The following is a 20,897-nucleotide window of genomic DNA, read 5'->3' on the forward strand; positions in this document are numbered from 1 at the left end:
ACAACCCAGAGCTCCAACCTGCTACAGCTGTTATCCAGTCTGCAGGTTAATTATTAGAACAGACAGCAAATGTAACCTCTGCACACAGTCATAGTCTCTCTATCACAGACACACACAACCTCAGTCATATTATTAAATTACCATATATATTTTCTTAGTTAAAAAGCGTAATAGCATAATATTTATTTATTTTTTATTCTTTCTGATTTTCAGCTACTACACATGCTACTGCCCAATCGCCAGTTACAACCATGTCAGCAGTGTTGGACCAGCAAAACAATTTACAGTGTCCCTTTACACACCATATTGAATTCACTCTTAACCACATACAACACACCTGTTAGAGCAGTCTAACACAGAAATCTGGCCATTAGACTGGTGTTGTGTTTAAAAGAGTGCCCATCCTGACACATCCTGACCCATCGTGACCCATCGTGGTTTGCGTTTTGCATTCAGGAAGTTTTCATTTTCATTCTAAGGTATTGCATACATCTATACATCGGCATTGTAGCAATTCATTTGCAGCTTAATTTCAACAATAGGAAACAATAGTTCTTTTCAGTTATGATTCAACACAATGCGATTTTAAATACACCAGTTACATGGTGTCTTAGTTTGAATATTTCATCACAGGTGTGAAAAGGTCATTGGAGAATGCTCAGTAACCTACTATTACAGATTAATTAAAGCGATTAAACTGAGGGTCACACTTATGTCACTTACGCAGGCGATAATCACAGTATTGTGTCATTAAAGCCCCTGGGATGCAAGGCTGGGTCAAAGTTTATGTAATTACACCAAATATTTAGTATTTATGTTCAGCTTCAGGTTTATTTTGCGACCACGGTGATGAAATTAACACCAACTGGATTTATACCCATGAATAATCGTTACTTAATAAGAGAAGGTGGTGACAACCCATCAGTTTGTGTAAAGCTACAAGACCATTCAAAATCCAAAATATTCCAGCTCCATCCATCCATTTACAATCGGAGGGCACTCAGCATCACCGCCACTCTGCCTAGAAGTGGACAGCCATCAAAACTCACACCAAGAGGCACCAGAACCATAATTCAGGTACGGGCCAACCAACACACCACCTCTCTGGCAGCATATGGGACAAATGTACATGTGTCTATAATTAATCAAAATCAAAAAAATATACAATACACATGGCATTCATGGGAATGACATTCATTTAAACTAGAGGCTTTCTAGTCCATTCTCTGGACAGATGAGTCCAAAATTTAATTATTTGGCCACAATCACAGACACCATGTTTGGAGAAAAGTCAACACTGCAACACTAAAGAGAATTATTATGAATTATTATATCGATAATTAAAGAGGATTATGCAATGAAATGATAACCCAAAGCATTACAGCAAAACTGGATTTGCCCAGTCAAAATCTGAACCTCAATCCCATAGAAATGCTATGGCCAGATCTGAATCTGGTTCATGCCAGATGTTGCTCCAACATCTCAACTGGTGGAATTCTGCAAGGAGGAGTGGACAACAATTCCCAAAAGCAGATGTGAGACACTCGTTTGTGGTTACAGAAGACTTTTGGTTGAAGTAATGGCTGCTGAAGTAATGTACTTTTTTTCTACAAATTATTGTATTGGGTAAAGGGGAAGACATGTATGTATTTGTAATGGGAGGAAGGAGAGAGCAGGAGGTGAGGGTGGTCACAGTACATCTTTAATGTCCATCGTGAAGACACGTTAGATCAAGCGAAGCAGGCGCTAGATAACAAACTCACAAACTCAAACTCAAACCCAGGACTTAAAATACAGTAACACAAAACCTGGTTTCAATCTGGTTTTAAAATATTTTTAACTGTTAACTTTTAAAACCTTCAAACACCAATTGTTGGTAACAGTCGATATTGTTGAATTATGGACTAAAACTTTGGGTTATTTGGGTTATACAGTATATGGTGAGAATCTGCACTAAAAGGCAGGGTTATACAATAAAATATGACTTTATGAAGTAACACAAATGGGATTATACAGTGAAAGGTGGGGTTATACAAGCAAAATTGAGATTATGCGTTAAAAAGTGGGATTATACAGTTAATGGTGGGGTTGTACAGTTAATAGTGGGGTTATGGGTTATGCAGCGATTATGCATTCCAAACAGCAAAGTAGCCCTGTGTGTTCAGCCTAGAAGTTCACATAGTTGTTGGAGAGTTCAGTGGTGCTGTGTCTCCGAGGGGTAAATTTGAGTTTAACGGTGTCTTTAGGTGCCAACAGCGCTGTAATTCCCAGCTCCAAAGGAACCTGGTCAGATAGAGAGTATGAATTGCAAAAAACATGCTAAGAACAATATCACCAAAGAAAAACTCTCAAATACACATAGTTAAGAGTTCCAGGGAAATTAGACATTAATTAGGCCAAAACTGTAGGTGAAAGATGATGTCTAAAGAAGATATGAGAACAAAGAAAACATTAACATTACAGTGCCCACTAGAAGAGTCATATTTCAGCACTATATGAGTCACATTTCACCACTAGATGAGTCACGTTTCACCTTTAGATGAGTCATGTTTCACCTTTAGATGAGTCATATTGCACCATTAGATGAATCACATTTCGTCATTAGATGAGTCACATTTCACCACTAGATGAGTCACATAGAAATGGCAAAGCACAAGTGCCTGAGGTTAAGGCTGGTCATAAATCAGATTCATTTAGACAAAACTGACCTTTGTCTCTGCACAGACGTTGACATCGAAACTTTGCAGTATTTCTACGATGGCCAGCTTCATGGACACCATAGCGAACCTCATCCCAATGCAGTTCCTGGGTCCTGCCCCAAAGGGCATGAACACGTAGGGGTCTATGAGCTCCTTGTTCCCCTTAGTGAACCTGCACATGAAAGGAACAGTTAATGGGGACGGATTTGATCAGAGACATAAGGACAGGAACAGTGACTGGGGACGTATCTGATCAGAGACAAGTATAGGAACAGTTACTAGGGACAGATGTGATCAGAGACATACGGACAGGAACAGTTACTGGGGACAGATCAGAGACATAAGGACAGGAACAGTTGGAACAGTTACTGGGGACGGATCTAATCAGAGACATAAAGACGGTTAACAAGATAAAAGAACTATAAAGACAGACATGCATACGCACCAAAACACACACACACACACACACACACACACACACACACACACACACACACACACACACAGAATACTGCCTTTTCCTGATTTGTTGTCTACCTCTCTGGGTTAAAGGTGTCCGGGTCAGGCCAGTATTCGGGGTCTCTGTGAAGGGAGTATACTGGTATAATGACAACTGCATCCTTGGGTATGAAGCCGTTGATCTCCACGGTTTTCTTGCAGACTCTTTCCAGCCGAGCAGCAACAGGATACAACCTGAGAGACTCATTCAATGCAGCATCCAGATAGTCCATGTTCATCACTGCATCATACTGAACTGGAGCCTTCAGGGGGAAACAAAACCCAGAATTGTGTAGAATTGTGTAGTCAGACAAAGTTGGAGGCAATGGTCTCTGTCAAAGACAAAGCTCTCTGTTTGCAACATGGCCTTTTTTCAGAATGAGACAAAATCTGGGATTAGTCAGATTATCACCTTGTCTGGGAAGGTTTGGTCAATCTCCTCCTGGAGGAGGAGCACTAGTCGTCTCGTAGCCAGCAAAGATGAACATCATTGACTGGGAGAGGATCTCATGATCATTCAGGCCTACAGAGATCACACACACACACACACACACATAAACACACACACACGTTGTGTCAAAACTGTCAACAAGTATAAATACTGTATATTAAAATGTTGAAATTGAAGACAGTACCTTTGCTCATGTCATTTTCATCTTTTTCTGACTTCTGAGAATCAATCATCAGCTGCATGAAGTCCACTCGTGTCTGCAGATCACGAGACATGAAGGGACCAATTAAATCTAAATAACAGAAGAATAACAAGAGACTTGCACAAAAGTCTCTTGGACCGTGACTGTTAACCCCCTTGGCCAGTCAGAGGAGCACCTTCAAAAACAGACCTAGGAAACTGTGCTGTTCTAAACAGTAACATTGGGAATCATGTGATCAAATCCAGTCAACATGGAATGGATATGCAAAATATAAGAGATATATGTTCTTTTTGAGATATATAACTTTTGTACTTTCTAACTTTTTATCCACTAAACATTTATATTTTTATTTCTTGATCTTTATTATTATCATCATCATGTTTATCACCTGAAGTCTGAATATGCCTTAAGGTCTTTGACTTTTCGTTCAGATTTGATCTTTTGTAAAGAGGCGTAGAAGAAATCAGTCACTGAAGTTGGAAAGAAAGCGAAGTCCATTTTATCCAATAGAGGTGCGATGAAGGGAAACAGACCTGTGAAAAAGAACACAACGTGAAAGAACACAACATGACAACACAACATGATAGAACACATGACAACACAACATAACAGAACGCAACATGACGGAACGCAACATGACGGAACGCAACATGACGGAACGCAGCATGACGGAACATAACATCGGCCATTTTTATCCACCATTACAGTTTACTCCACAGTCAGACATGCAAAGAGTACCAAGACAACAGAAAAGTTGTACTAAGTTAAAATGATTTATTACCAACAGCAAGTAAGACTGGGTTGAGAAAGTCGAATGTGACAAGCTTCTTGACGTTGGTTACAAAGAGGTCCTCAGGGTTGTTGAGGGAATCGATATCAACACTGAACGCTGTGCTAGTTACCACATCCATACTGTAGGCTCCAAAGAATCTGAAATCCCCTACTTAAATCAAAATTTTTATTTTTATTTTTTAATTTAAATTTTAATTTAATCTTAAATACTTTATTTATTCTGGTATATTATTGTATAATATAATTCTGGTATATTAATATTGCTGCTATACATTGTGTGTATGTTGTGAGTATATTTTCTTGTGTTTTTCGTTGCTGCTAAATGCAATTTGCACCGTTTTTGTACTGTTTTGCCACTATATGTGATACCGCCCTGCTGTAGAACCATTACTATCTGAGCCTCACCCCAAGCATTTCAATGTATGTTATGTCCCAACATGATGTGCAAATGACAAATAAACTTGAAACTTGAAACTTGAAACTTGAACTTGAAATCATAGATGACATCAAAACTGTTACCTCAGGATAAAATGGGTAAAACTTTATTAATCTAGGAAGAATTATGGGTATAATACCTTGGAATTATAATTTGTAATGGATCTTTGTTATAGCATTTCAAGAATGATGCCACATTTATCATTAGTTTAAGATACAACTGCTGTTATATGAAATGGTACTAACTGACTAGATAGTGTGTGTTCACTAGGGTTGTTTTGACTCCTTAACATCATGTGTGTTAAGTAGTTTGAATTTGTGTTCAGTAGGGTGATACTGACTCCTTAACGTCTGCTGCTTCCTCACGCTTTGATGTTTTCTCTAGATTTCGAACTAGAGAACAGGAGTGTGTCTTCATGATCCCAAACATCTATGAACACACAGTTGAACTCCACATTACCAGATGTTTACCAGTATGTATGTGTCACGTTACGGTCCCCAACCCCTCCCTTTTGGGCATGTGTTTACGTTGTCTACGTCTGGTCTTCTGCGTCTGGTCGTCTGCGTCTGTGGATCTCCGTGGGTGCGGTTACGTCTTGTGTTCATCCGTCTCACTTGTGGCTTGTCTCGTCATCACTCGGGACTTATGTGGTATGTTTATTTAATGTGCGTTCACACAGTGTCCCGTGCTCGTCTTTGTTTGTGACTCGTCAAGCTTCATGTTGAGTGTTCTTCGTGTGCTGTCTGCGGGCCGGATGTGGCCCGCGGGCCGTAGTTTGCCCAGGTCTGACCTAAGGGGTCCTCGGAAGGAAGAGGGCGTAAGGCGGCCAGCATGCCCCGCAGCGTGCTCCCCAAGGGCTTCCAAAGGGACTGCTGGAGCATCCGCCAGCCGCGCCGCACCCAGCGGAGGGTCCGCAGCTAGGAAGGGAGGAATTTCGCCAACCGCAGTGCCTGCAGCTCCGGGAGCACTTTCCCTCCTGACGAACCTCCTCCTGGCGTGGAGCCTGGCTCCGTTTACATGTGTCTGTGCCTGTGTTTGTGTCCATCCCTGTGTTTCTGCCAAATCCCCTTTTCCCTTTCATGCCTCTGTGTGTGAATGTTCCTATCTGTGTGTTCGTGAATGTTCCTGTGTGTCTGTCTAATGTGTTTTCCCCTGTCTTCCCAAGGAGGGTGTTCTAAGCTGTTTGTGGTGGACTCTCCACCGAGGAAGGTCATCTCCCAGACGCAGGATGGAGCGCTTCAGATCTGCCCGTCAGTGTGGGTTCGGGGCACTTAGTACTGTTGGCACCCCGGGACGGGTAGTGCCCTTAGTGGGGGAGTCTGTCACGTTACGGTCCCGACCCCTCCCTTTTGGGTGTGTGTTTACGTTGTCTACGTCTGGTCGTCTGCGTCTGTGGATCTCCGTGGGTGCGGTTATGTCTTGTGTTCATCAGTCTCACCTGTGGCTCGTCTCGAACACTCAGGACTTATGTGGATTGTCTATTTAATGTGCGTTCGCGCAGTGTCCCGTGCTCGTCTTTGTTTGTGACTCGTCACACTTCATGTTGAGTGTTCTTCGTGCGCTGTCTGCGCTACTTGTGTAATTAAGTAAAAGTTACGTGTATGCAAGAAACGCCGGATCTGTGCCTCGTCCGTCGCCTTGCGCCCACCGTTACAGTACGTTAATAATCAGGTTTTCATTTGTAATGTTAATTATGGAATACCAATAAAATACCAATGGAAATATAAATACTGATTTCAAGTGCTTGTTTTTAACTCTAGAAAAATAGGTCTAAAGAGAAGACCATAAAACAATACTGAATGAACTAGGTAAAACACATTAGAATCATGCAACCCCAATCACTGACTGAAAGAAAACCATGTAGCAGTATAGAAGTGTGGCAGTATAGTAGAAAGTTGCCATATTGTCATGTGATTTTCACACCAAACAAACTTAATCCACACACACACACTAGTCATCACTAGGGCCCACAGCACTGGGCAGCCCTAGCCCAGGACCCAGGGAACAGATGGGGAGTAAGTGGCTTCAGTCGAATCAAACCCACAACCCTCCAGTCACAATAACTGCCCAAGTGTGGTAGAAGCCCAAGCTATCACCTGGCAAAAATAATTTGTTCAAGAAGGGGAGAAACTGCCACCTTGTAAAGTACCCCAAAACTTATGCCCACTGAATGCAGCTCGGGACTGGGAAATGCGAGTAGATTAAGTCACAGGCTCACTTTCCCTCCTGAAATTGCAGTGACCAACCTGCGACAATGCCTTTGAGCTCTTCAGGAAGAGAGTTCCAGAGCTTTGGGCCATAGTGGCTAAAAGCACCCTCACCAATCTTTAATCGGCTTTTAGGAATCACCAGTAGATTACAGTTTGAAGACCTGAGAAACCTGACTGGAACATATCTAACCATCATTTCACTGAGGTAAAGAGGAGCAAGACCATCAAGACATTTAAAAACCATGACTAGAACCTTAAAATCTATTCTAAAGCTGACAGGTAACCAGTGCAGTGAATGGAGTGCAGGTGTAATATGATCTCTCTTTCTCCTGCGGGTCAGAACCCTTGCAACAGCATTCTGAACTCGCTGTAGGTGCGAAATAGAGCTCTTTGAAAGAGCAGATAGAACAGCGTTACAATAATCTAGCCTTGATGTGATAAATGCATGGACAAGTTTTTCACTGTCAGCAGGAGAGAGCATATCTCGGACCTTAGCGATGTTTCGGAGGTGAAAATAAGCTGTCTTGCATGTAGTCATAATGTGTGATTTGAAGCTGAGCTCATTATCAAAGGTGACACCCAGGTTCTTAACACATTGTCTGACATTCAGATTCATTTGATTTAAATAAGTCTGGACATCATTCCTTTATGAATCACTGCCAAGAACAAGAACCTTTGTCTTCTCTTTATTTAATTGCAGAGAATTGTCAGACATCCATGTCTGTATATCATCTATGCAGTCAAACAGTGAGCAAGTAGTGTAGCATTATAATCATATAGCAGAAGCCTACTGCAGTGTAGTAGTGTAGCAATATAGCATTATAGTCATTTAGCAATATAGTAGTGTAGAATAATTGTTATACAGCAGTATTGCAGTGGTGTTTACTGAAGCTAAGTGTCCACACACCTCCTTCAGTCTCCCGCTGGTGAAAGAGGGGGACAGGACACCCCGGATTCTTCTCCAGTCATCGTCCTCGATGATGGACACAGCGTCATACAATGGCCCATTCAGACGGAAATTCTGACACATAAAGACCAAATGTACAGTGTGAGAACTACAGTCAAAGCTTCCTGCACCTTATTTAATTGAAACGTTTAAATATGATTCAACCAAACAAATATTTAAAAACATTAATTATTTAACAATCACCTAAATAACTTCTATCAGGTTTAGTTTAGTTGGAGTATATGTCACGTTGAGGACCCCGGCCCCTCCCTTTTGGGCGTGTGTTTACGTAGTCTACGTGCATCGTCTGCGTCTGTGGATATTCCGTGGTTATGGTTATGTCATGTGATAATCCGTCTCACCTGTGAATCGTCTCGTAATCACATGGGGTTAATGTGGTTTGTCTATTTAATGTGCGCTCGCGCAGTGTCCTGTGCTCGTCGTTGTCTATAGTCTGCACGTTGTGTGCCTGTGAATGTTTTCTGTGCGCAGTTGCGCAATATTCGTAAATAAAAACCGTGTCGTTTGGATCGGAGACCTGGACTCGTGTCTCGTCCTTGCTCCAGCACCCCAGCGTCACAGAACGACGAGCCGACCAGAGACACCCGAACATGCCAGGCTACAAGACCAAGCCGAAGAAGGGCAAAAAGCCCTGCAAACGGCATCACCGTGCCTCTCCCTCCCCTCCGCGCCATGAAGCCACGCCGACGTTAGAGGAGATGGAGACGGACCCGGCGTGTGCCTTCCAGCTGGCTGCGGCTCGGGACTGCGAGCGCGACAACCCCGAGCTGGCGGAGATGATCCGCGAGGGCGCGGCCAGGACATGGAGGATGAGGCGAGACCCCCCTCCGTCCCGCGCCCTCTCGCCTCTGAGGGTAGGCTCATGTGTGGTCGGCGCCACCGCGTCTACCCCAGAGGAGGAGTTTGGGGCAGAGGACTCGGAGGAAGAGGTCTACCCTCCGCCTGAGGACTCCGCCTCCACAGTGGACTACGGTGGGGGAGGGGATGAGGAAGACTACCCCCCTTCTATAGGCGACGCCTCCACCGTGGACTACGGTGGAGAGGAGGAGGAAGAGGAATACCCTCCGTCAGAGGACTCCGCCTCCACCGTGGACTACGGTGGAGGGGACGGAGAGGAATACCCTCCGTCAGAGGACTCCGCCTCCACCGTGGACTACGGTGGAGGGGACGGAGAGGAATACCCTCCGTCAGAGGACTCCGCCTCTACCGTGGACTACGGTAGGGAGGAGGCGGAGTCGGAGGAAGAATCAGAGGACGAGGATTACCTCCCTCCGCCCGTGTGCTCCTCTCGCACCGCAGAGAAGGGTGAGGAGGAGGAGGGCTCCTACACTACGGAGGAAGAGAGCCCTCCCCCCTCAGAGAGGTCTGCGGAGACCGTAAGAGGGAAGCGGACGCCCTCTTCCGCTCGCTCCAGAGACAGTGCTATGGACTGCTCCCGGGGTGGCAGCCCGGAGCAGCCCATGGAGTGGAGTCGGGGAGGAGAGGAGGAGGAAGAAATGGAGATCGAGGGGGACCGCTCACACGGCCCGTTCGGTCAGTCCGTCAGCCGCGACGCACCAGGCACGTCAGCCCGCCGCGACGCACCAGGCACGTCAGCCCGCCGCGCTGCCCCAGGCACGTCAGCCCGCCGCGCTGCCCCTGGCACGTCAGCCCGCCGCGCTGCCCCTGGCACGTCAGCCCGCCGCGCTGCCCCTGGCACGTCAGCCCGCCGCGCTGCCCCTGGCACGTCAGCCCGCCGCGCTGCCCCTGGCACGTCCGCCCGCCGCGCTGCACCTGGCGGAGAGTCCGCAGCAGAGGCAGGAGGAGCACCGCCTACCGCAGCGCCTGCAGCACCAGCAGCTCCGGACCTCTCTCCCCTGCTCGCTCTCCTCCTGGCGCGAAGCCTGGCGCCTGTTATGTGTTTGTCTGTGCCAGTGTTTGTCAGTCTTCCCCTGTGTGTACCAAACCCGTTTTTCCCTCTTGTGCCACTGTGTGTGAACGTGCCTGTGTGTGTGTTTGTGAACGTGCCGTTTAATGTGTTTAACGTTTTTTCCCCCGTCTTCCCAGGGAGGGTGTGCTAGGCGATTCGTGATGGACGCTTCGCCAAGGGCAGTCACCTCCCAGACGCAGGACTGAGCGCGTCGGATCCGCCCATCGTCGTGGGTTCGGGACACTCGGTCCTGTTGGCACCCCGGGACGGGTAGTGCCCTTGGAGGGGGCGTCTGTCACGTTGAGGACCCCGGCCCCTCCCTTTTGGGCGTGTGTTTACGTAGTCTACGTGCATCGTCTGCGTCTGTGGATATTCCGTGGTTATGGTTATGTCATGTGATAATCCGTCTCACCTGTGAATCGTCTCGTAATCACATGGGGTTAATGTGGTTTGTCTATTTAATGTGCGCTCGCGCAGTGTCCTGTGCTCGTCGTTGTCTATAGTCTGCACGTTGTGTGCCTGTGAATGTTTTCTGTGCGCAGTTGCGCAATATTCGTAAATAAAAACCGTGTCGTTTGGATCGGAGACCTGGACTCGTGTCTCGTCCTTGCTCCAGCACCCCAGCGTCACAGTATAGATAGGACTGAGGAGTATAGACGAGACATACTATAGATATATAGCAGTATATATAAAACAGCATAGATGAGATAGAGTATAGGGAAAGAGTATAAATGAAACATTGGAGTATTGATGACATGCAATATAGATGAGCAGTATGTATAACAGAGTATAGATTAGATGGAGTATAGATGAGGAGTATATATGGGGAGTATAGACGAGACAGTATAGATAGAGAGTATATATGAGGAGTATAGATGTACAAACATGGTAAATCTTACTCTTCTATTGGTGAAAAGGGAGTAGCATTCTTTGACCAGGATGGTTTTGATCATCTCTTTGTCCATGATGCTCAACACAGGCTGCCTGGCATCATATATACTGAAAGAGAAATAAGAGAAGTAAATACATGTTCCAGTCACAGCTCTAACTAGTTTTCAAGTTCAATAACATTTCTGTACTACTGTAACTAGCTACCATAAAATACACTTCTTTTTTTAACAGAAATAAACAGAAAACCCTGAGAAGAGAATTACATCCTGGAAGAACTACAAAAAATAGAAATACTTTAGAGAAAAAAAATTATAGATCTAGACTGTCATTCCACCCACACACACACACAAACACACACAAATCTATGTCATTTTAAAGGTTGTCTAGTGTACAAGGGTTTATACTCACCCCCATATTCTTCCATATTTCTTAAAGCACTCAAAATCAAAATATTGGAAACCCTGTAAAAACACAGATCATACACATATTGAAAGTACTGAAAGTGATGTTATGTTACAGCAGTGGGGAACCGTCAGGGCCCTCTACGCCCTCTCAGAGGGCCTAAAATATTTTTAAAACATTATATATATATAATTATCCAATTTAATTTTATCTACTTACAGTTTTACAATCGACATCTAAACAATTACAGCGGGCCCAGGTTTAATGGTCACGGTTTGCTACTGTGTTACAGTATTATTGTCATGTGATGTTATGTTACAGTGTCATATTCATATTAAAATGATCTTATGCTGCAGTTTCATGTTCATTGTAATGTGATCTCATGCTGTATTGTTCTGTTCATGTTACAGTAATCTTATATTACAGTGTGACTAGGTTGGAATCTCAGGCACAGCCAGCCCTTTCATGGTTTAATTCTTACTTAACTAATCACTATCAGTTTGTAGAGCTCAATAATATTCTCTCCAAATGCACAAAAGTGAAATATGGAGTCCCACAAGGCTCCATCTTAGAACCACTATTATTTACATTATATATGCTACCATTGGGCATAGTTATAAACAAACATGGTTTCAACTTTCACTGCTATGCAGATGACACTCAAACCTAATGACAAACACAGTTTAGGACAAATTGAGGCTGCAAAACAGAAAATACCAGAATCAGTATCCAAATCAGTAGCCAAAAATTTAACCCAATCATTTGATAAATACATAGATAATAGTACTAGGATAGCTTTTCTACATCTCTGCAACATTGCCTAGCTAAGAAATGCATTATCACAGCATGATGCAGAAAAATTGGTACACACCTTTGTTAGCTCCACATTAATCTACTGTAACTCATTAAATAAATGGCTGAATGAAACATTTTGATTGATTTATTGATTGATTATGTTCATGTTAAAGTGATCTTATATTACAGTGTTATGTTAATGTTTAAATGATCTTATATTACAGTGTTATTGCCATTTTAAAATTATCTTATTGTCACGTTACAGTCCCCGACCCTTCCCTTTTGGGCGCGTGTTTAAGTTGTCTACGTCTAGTTGTCTGCGTCTGTGGATTTCCGTGGGTGTGGTTATGTCTTGTGTTAATTCGTCTCACCTGTGGCTCGTCTCGTCATCACTGGGGGTTTATGTGGTTTGTCTATTTAATGTGTGTTCGTGCAGTGTCCTGTACTCATCGTTGTTTGAGTCTACATGTTACTGTATGTTTAAGTGTTTTACATGTGCTGTCTGCGCAGTTGTGACAAATAAAAGAACGTTAGTGTTCGGCAAGGTTGGATTCGTGCCTCGTCCTTCTCGCTGCACCACATGTTACACTTATATTACAATTCTATGTTAATGTTAGTTATCTTATGTTGCAGTGTTATATTCATGTTACTGATATAATGTTGCAGTGTCATGTTTATGTTAAAGTGATCTTATTTGGCAGTGTGGTCATTTACGACTTACCTTCTTATATTCTAACATGTTTCCAATGAACGGTAAAGGTTTAGGACCAGGAATTCCCAGCCTGGTAAAGACACCATGGGGCCAATATCTATATCTGCAAATTACAGAAAAACATTGTATTAATCTGGAAATTAGAGACTCTGTGAAACTGATATTGAACTTTTGGCTGTATCACTCCGGCCTTTTTATCTTCCGAGAGAATTTCCCCAGCTGTTTTTTATCCTTGTGTACATTCATCCCAAAGCAAATGCAGAAGTTGCTTCCAATCATATTGTTGTGACGCGGGAGGCAGCAGACGGACGAGACACAGAATCCTTCAGTTTCACTCACGGTCACTTTATTAAGTGCACAGGTATTGCGCAATAGCGCACGAGTAACATAGACGACGCTCACAACGTGCAGACTTAGACAACGACGAGCACAAGACACTGCGCGAACGCACATTAAATAGACAGACCACATCAACCCCACGTGATGACGAGACGAGCCACAGGTGAGACGGATAATGACAAGACGCACCCACACCCACAGAGAGACACTGACGCAGACGAATAGACGCAGACAACGTTAACACACGCCCCAAAGGAAGGGTTCGGGGACCGTAGCGTGACAGACGCCCCCACCAAGGGCACTACCCGTCCCGGGGTGCCAACAGGACTGAGTGCCCCGAACCCACGTCGATGGGCGGATCCGAAGCGCCCAGTCCTGCGTCTGGGAGATGACCGCCCTCGGTGGAGAGTCCGCCACGAACAGCCTAGAACACCCTCCCTGGGAAGACCGGGGAAAACGCGTTAGACACGTTTAATGGGACGGACACAAACAGGAACACTTACACACAGAGGAACAAATGGGAAAAAGGGGTTCGGTACACATACGGGCAAACTCACGAACACTGGGACAGACACACACGAAACAGGCGCCAGACTACGCGCCAGGAGTAGAGCGATAAGGGGAGACAGATCGGGAGCTGCAGGTGCTACAGCGAACGGTCCTCCTCCAGGCTTTGCTTTGCCGGGTGCAGCGCGGCGGGCGGACTCTCCCCCCAGCTGGCCGTATGGTACGCCCGTCTCGCTCCGCGACCGTCCTCTGGAGTCGACCGTGGGCTCTTCCACCTCCATCTCGGTCGCCTCGCTGTCCCGGCTCCAACTCATGGGCTGCTCTGGGCTGCCACCCCGGGAGCAGTCCATCCTCTCTCCTCCGGAGCGATCTGAGGACGGGGTCCACCTCCCCTTCACAGTCCCAGCAGAACACTCAGAGGGGGGCGGACTGCCCTCGTCCTCTGAGTAGAGTTCGCTGTCCGTGCACTCAGAGACGCCTGAGTGCACGGACGGAGGACGATCTTCCTCTTCGTACTCCTCCTCTTCCTCACCGTAACCTACGGCAGGTGCGGAGTACTCCGACGGAGGGTGATCTTCATACTCCCCCTCCTCTTCACCGTAGCCTACAGCCGATGCGGAGTACTCTGACGGAGGGTAATCGTCTTCGTACTCCTCCTCCTCACCACCGTAGTTAACGGTGGAGGCATCGAAAACCGACGGAGGGTAATCCACCTCCTCTTCCTCACCGTAGTTCACAGTGGAGGCGTCGCATATCGACGGAGGGTAGGCGTCTTCTCCCTCTTCACCCTCACCGTAGTATATGGCGGGGGTGGAACAAACCGAGGGAGCCTGGTCTTCCTCTTCCTCTTCGCCTTCCTATTCCTCGTCCTCGCCTTCCGAGCCCTCTTCTGAGAACTCGCCTTCCGGGGGTGTCGCTCTCGCCACATTCGTTCCGCGGTCTCACGGAAATACACCGCCATCTCCGCAGTGGAGGACGCCTGAGCCTGACGCAGCATGAGCGCACAGACAGGGTCCTGCTGCATCATCTCAGGGGTCGCTGTGGTCTTGCGGTGCTGGGCAGGCGTGACGTCGCTTGCTGGGCTTCTTGCCCTTCTTTGGTCGGGTCACGTAGCCTGGCATACTTGGGTGTCTCAGACGGCTCGTCGTTCTGTGACGCGGGAGGCCGCAGACGGACGAGACACAGAATCCTTCAGTTTCACTCACGGTCACTTTATTAAGTGCACAGGTATTGCGCAATAGCGCACGAGTAACATAGACGACGCTCACAACGTGCAGACTTAGACAACGACGAGCACAAGACACTGTGCGAACGCACATTAAAAAGACAGACCACATCAACCCCACGTGATGACGCACCCGCACCCACAGAGAGACACTGACGCAGACGAATAGACGCAGACAACGTTAACACACGCCCCAAAGGAAGGGTTCGGGGAATACAATTGTGAATACAATTCAAAGAATGGATCTTATTTCTCCAGACTCTCCAAAGTTTGTTCTTGGGGACTTTAATCATTGCTCCATGGACAAAAGCCTTAAGAATTTTCAACAGTATGTCACATGTCCTACACGACGTGACAAAGTGCTGGACATGTGTTATGGGTCTGTGGTGAATGCTTATAAGTCTGTCATGTTGCCCCCTCTAGGCTCTGCTGACCATAATTCTGTCCTGTTGGCTCCGTCTTATAAACCGGTGGCTAAAAGGGCAGAGAAGTCTGTGAAGTCTGTTAAAGTGTGGTCAGAAAGTGCCATTGGAAATCTTAGAGGCTGTTTTGAATGTACCTCTTGGGATGTACTCTTAAACCCTGAAGACAGTATTAGTGATCAGGTAGATATAGTGTCATCATATATTGCCTTCTGTGTTGATTGTAACATTCCCTCCAAATCCATAATCATATTTCCCAATAACAAGCCTTGGATCACAAAAGATTTAAAAATTATTATAAAGAAGAAAAAAGAAATATTTTATACAGGCACAGAACTTGAGAAGAAAGAGGTTAATAAAGAAGTCAAAGCTGCCATCAGACGTGCAAAGCTAGCTTACAAAAACAAAATTGAACATACATTTAAATTAGGGAATCTTCATTCTGCTTGGCAAGGAATAAAGAACATGGCATCAGTAAACTCATCTGGAGTCCCTGTCAGAAGAGTTTCAGTTGAGGGGGATAAAGAACATGGCATCAGTAAACTCATCTGGAGTCCCCGTTAGAAGAGTTTCAGTTGAGGGGGATAAAGAACATGGCATCAGTAAACTCATCTGGAGTCCCCGTTAGAAGAGTTTCAGTTGAGGGGGATAAAGAACATGGCATCAGTGAACTCATCTGGAGTCCCTGTCAGAAGAGTTTCAGTTGAGGGGGATAAAGAACATGGCATCAGTAAACTCATCTGGAGTCCCTGTCAGAAGAGTTTCAGTTGAGGGGATTGCTGAAGATTGTTTGCCTGATTTATTTAACTCATTTTTTACTAGGTTTGAAAGGGATATTCCAGGTAAATTAGAGTTGGAGGCTAACATGGGGCAAGGTTTTAGTTTTAGGCAACCTCTTAATCTTAATTTTAATATTAATATTGATATAGCTAGCATTTCTCAGTGTTTCAAATCTATAAACGTAAATAAAGCAGCAGGACCAGATGGAATTTGTGGTCGGACATTAAGATATTGTGCAAATCAACTGGCAGTTGTATTCCAACAATCATTTAAACTTTCTCTGACCAGTGGTATCGTTCCCCAGACATGGAAACACTCCACAGTAGTTCCAGTCCCTAAAGTACCTTGTCCTAAGGTTATGGGAGATTTTCGCCCAATAGCTCTTACCTCATTAGTAATGAAATCATTGGAAAAGATTGTTAAATATCATATTCTTAAAGTTAATCAAGATAATTTTGATCCTCTACAGTTTGCATATCAACCCGGAAGGGGAGTAAATGATTCTAAATTATTTTTGCTGGATGTAGGTCATAGACACCTTGAAGGACCTAAGACGAGAGCAAGGATTCTATTTGTGAACTTTTCTTCTGCATTTAATACTTTACAGCCTTTTTTATTAGCTGAGAAACTTTTATATTCTTTTAGATTAGAGTATGGGCTGATACGTTGGATTACAGTACTGAAACAGCATTAGTTAAAGTAACAAATGATCTCCTCCTTGCTTCAGATCAAGGCTATGTATCGCTGTTAGTGCTTCTTGATCTTAGTGCAGCTTTCGACACAATTGATCATAGGATCTTGCTAGAAAGGTTAGAACGCTGGGTTGGAGTCTCTGGCACAGCCCTTTCATGGTTTTATTCTTACTTAACAAATCGCTATCAGTTTGTAGAGCTCAATAATATTCCATCCAAACGTACAAAAGTTAAATATGGGGTCCTGCAAGGCTCCATTTTAGGACCACTATTATTTACATTATATATGCTACCATTGGGCACAGTTATAAACAAACATGGTGTCAATTTTCACTGCTATGCAGATGACACTCAACTTTACATATCAGACAAACCTGATGACAAACTCAGTTTAAGAAAAATTGAGGCCTGTGTAAGAAATATTAAATGCTGGATGTCTCTAAACGTCCTCCAACTTAATGAGGACAAAACAGAAGTTCTGCTTCTGGGCCCTAAGGCCTCAAAACAGAAAATTCCAGATCTAATGCTTAATCTTGCAGACTACCCCATTACACCTGGCACAGTAGCCAAAAACCTAGGCATCATACTCAACTCTGACCTATCATTTGATAAATACATAGATAATACTACTAGAATAGCTTTTCTACATCTCCGCAACATTGCTAAGTTAAGAAATGCATTGTCACCGGATAATGCTGAAAAATTGGTGCACGCCTTTGTTAGCTCCAGATTAGATTACTGTAACTCACTACTGTCAGGATGTTCAAATAGGAATCTAAATAAACTTCAGATAGTTCAAAATGCCGCAGCCAGGGTTCTGACCAGAACTAGAAAATTTCAGCATATCAGTCCAGTCCTATCAGCCCTGCATTGGCTCCCAGTTAAATTCCGTATTGATTTTAAAATTATTTTATTAACTTATAAAGCATTGCACGGGCTTGCTCCTGAATACCTTCAGGAACTTATTTCCTATTACAAACCCCCACGTCCACTAAGATCACAGGGTGCTGGTCTTTTATTAGTTCCAAAAATTAATAAGGTAACAGCAGGGGGAAGAGCCTTTTCTTGTAAGGCCCCCCAGCTTTGGAATGATCTTCCTAAATGTGTCCAGGACTCTGACACAGTCACAATCTTTAAGTCTAGGTTGAAAACCCACTTATTTAGTTTAGTGTTTGATAATTAATATCCCCCCCCTTAGATAAAGGTACAGATCCAGGGGTTCATAGATGAAGGGCTTTATGGTAGACTGGGATGCTGGTGCTGTCATCCTGTCACTGCTCGTGGTCACTCAAGTTTGTTGACAGTGCAGTGGACGGATGCCATTGTCTCAGAATGCCCCCAAGCCTATGTTACCTTCTGGTTCTGCCTTTTTAGCTAGGCTGTAATAGTTTAACTTAATGCCGGAGTTGCTGCCACACTCCAGAAATGTTTATAATTTCACCTGTCCTGTATATGTCCTCATACAGAGCTAATTTTCCCTGTTTCATTTCTCCACATGGCTGCCCGCCTGCTTGAGGAATAATGAGATGAGGAGACCAGCGATCCATCCTGGGCCGGCCACCTCCTGCCTAACCGGATGCCTACATCATGATGGACATTATTACATCTTTTTCCTTTTCTTTCTCTTCTTTCTGTCTAAATTGTTGTTGTTGTCATGTTGACCGGTGTCGGCCAGAGGAGGATGGGTTCCCCCCCTGAGTCTTGGTTCCTCTCAAGGTTTCTTCCTCATGCAAAAAACTAGGGAGTTTTTCCTTGCCACTGTCGCCCTTGGCTTGCTCACTGGGGGCTAGGACTCGGCACTTGTAAAGCTGCTTTGTGACAACAACTGTTGTAAAAAGCGCTATATAAATAAAATTTGATTGATTGATTGATTGATTATGGACTTCTTGACCAAGAGGTCACAGAGAGTACTTGTAAATGGAACCCTCTCAGACATTATGTATACTTCTACTGGTTCACCTCAAGGGTGCGTATTATACCCTTTATTATTCATCCTATACACTGATATCTGTAGAAGTGGTCATGAAAATCAGTACATTATAAAATTTGCAGATGATACAGTTCTGTTGTCTCTGCTCTCTGGTGAATATCAGGATCATGGTCCAGCTTTGCAGGAGTTTATAGATTGGTGTGATCATTCATACTTAGTGATGAATGTCTCGAAAACCAAGGAGATGATTATTGATTTTTCCAAGTTGCCACCTGTAAATTCTGATACCTATATAAACGGACGAGCAGTAGAGAAAGTTAGCACTTACAAATACTTGGGGACAATTCTTGATGATAAATTAAAATTCGAAGACAACACAGAGACTATTTTTTAAAAAAGGTCAGCAACGTATGTATTTTCTTAGGAAGCGTAAGCCTTTTTCTGTTGATACATCTGTGTTGTTTACATTTTATTGTTCCTTTATTGAGAGTGTTGTTTCATTTTCTTTTATCTGTTGGTTTCAGTCTCTGAGCTTAAAAAATAGGAAACGGTTGCAGTATTTAATATCTACGTGTTCAAAAATTGTTGGACTTCCACTTAGATCTTTGAGTGCATTGCACAAACAGTTAACACTGAAGAAAGGACGATCCTTCACATGCTCTTCATTATGAGTTTGAACTTTTGCCTCATGGCCACAGGTATCGTCCTAGATGTCGGACTGTCCGGCGGAGAGTGACCTTTGTTCCCGAAGCCATTAGACTTCTAAATGAACACTGATATTAATCTTTGGATATTAGACTCCTTGCTTGTGATTGGTACTCATATTTGTTTGTTTGTCTGTCTTGTCTGTCTTGTGATGTTGTGCCCAATATTAATTGCCCCTTTTGGGGATAAATAAAGTTGATTCAATTCAATTCAATTCAATTCAATTATAGAAAAATCCACAATCCATTACTTTTGAACAAGGCTGAATGAAACATTTATAAGTACTCAGAAACAAAACACTGACTTGTAAGTCATATTATGTACAAAAAACTGTTGTTAATAACTGTGAAATACATTAAATAAATGAATAGTGTACTTACAGAACTACCAGGCTCAGAAACAGTATCAGAAGGGCCCATGTTTCAGCAGAGAACACCCAAAAGAAACCCATTATTACTGTTAACGGACTGAGCACAACGACACGGTTCCTCCAGACAATACAGAGCAGCAATTAGAAACTACCTTTACCTGCAAAGTAAAGCACTTTTAAACCTCAGGCTACAGGTTAATTATTAAACACACACACACACACACACAGAGCTAACCTCTGCACATTTCCGCTGGGGTACATCATACTAAACTTTAAACACACTCCCTTGCAACGTCACACATATTCTTATGTTACTGTGATTGTGTATATTACACATCTAAGGCTCAAACCTTACATTAACCTCCACTCCAAATACTTACTAAATTGGACAAACACTCCGAATACTTACTACAGTGGACAAACACTGCAAATAGTTGTCTTAAGACACTGCTGGTTGATGTAGTGGGTGATAAAGCTGTCTCTGCTGCTATGGACAAGGGGTCTGTCCCTCATCAGCTATATGCTATAACAATAAGAGTGTCTGTGAAATGCACACACATTCAGTCTCTGGAGGTGGAGGGAGGTTGTCTCGCAGGTGCTCAGAGGCAGAGAAGTAAGGGGCAACCCCATGACCGTAAACAATCTTTACAACATACCCGGCAGGGGGCAAATGACCTTCTCTAATGACCTTCTGGACTGATATACACACTTAACCAATTGCATCCCAATTACCTGGTCTTTGTTATTATTTGGTTATTTTGACAGCACACATATTATGGCATATAATACTAAGAATATGCTGCTAATTTTGGGTGTCCCCAATCGCTATGCTAATACCAAACTGAAATCTTCTCTCATGAATAATAGTTTAGACAATAAGTTGCAATATACATTATATAACACATTGCGAATTGACATACTACCACCACAAAAATTACTATTGTTATTAATAATAATAATAAT

At 43.9% G+C, this 20,897-nt stretch overlaps 1 pseudogene across 1 annotated transcript; it reads right to left on the reverse strand.

Moving 5' to 3' along the window:
• Positions 1 to 239: 239 nt before the first annotated feature.
• Positions 240 to 20,314, reverse strand: LOC143484228 (cytochrome P450 3A27-like; annotated as a pseudogene). Its single transcript, XR_013122575.1, has 13 exons — positions 19,945 to 20,314; positions 12,974 to 13,067; positions 11,464 to 11,516; positions 11,064 to 11,163; positions 8,196 to 8,309; positions 5,419 to 5,507; positions 4,632 to 4,780; positions 4,256 to 4,383; positions 3,833 to 3,905; positions 3,610 to 3,720; positions 3,237 to 3,460; positions 2,709 to 2,871; positions 240 to 2,283 (listed from the first exon to the last, which is right to left on the reverse strand). The product of XR_013122575.1 is annotated as a cytochrome P450 3A27-like (transcript).
• Between the last annotated feature and the right edge of the window lie 583 nt (positions 20,315 to 20,897).

Source organism: Brachyhypopomus gauderio, chromosome 20, assembly GCF_052324685.1.
Source record: "Brachyhypopomus gauderio isolate BG-103 chromosome 20, BGAUD_0.2, whole genome shotgun sequence".
Lineage (NCBI taxonomy): Eukaryota > Metazoa > Chordata > Actinopteri > Gymnotiformes > Hypopomidae > Brachyhypopomus > Brachyhypopomus gauderio.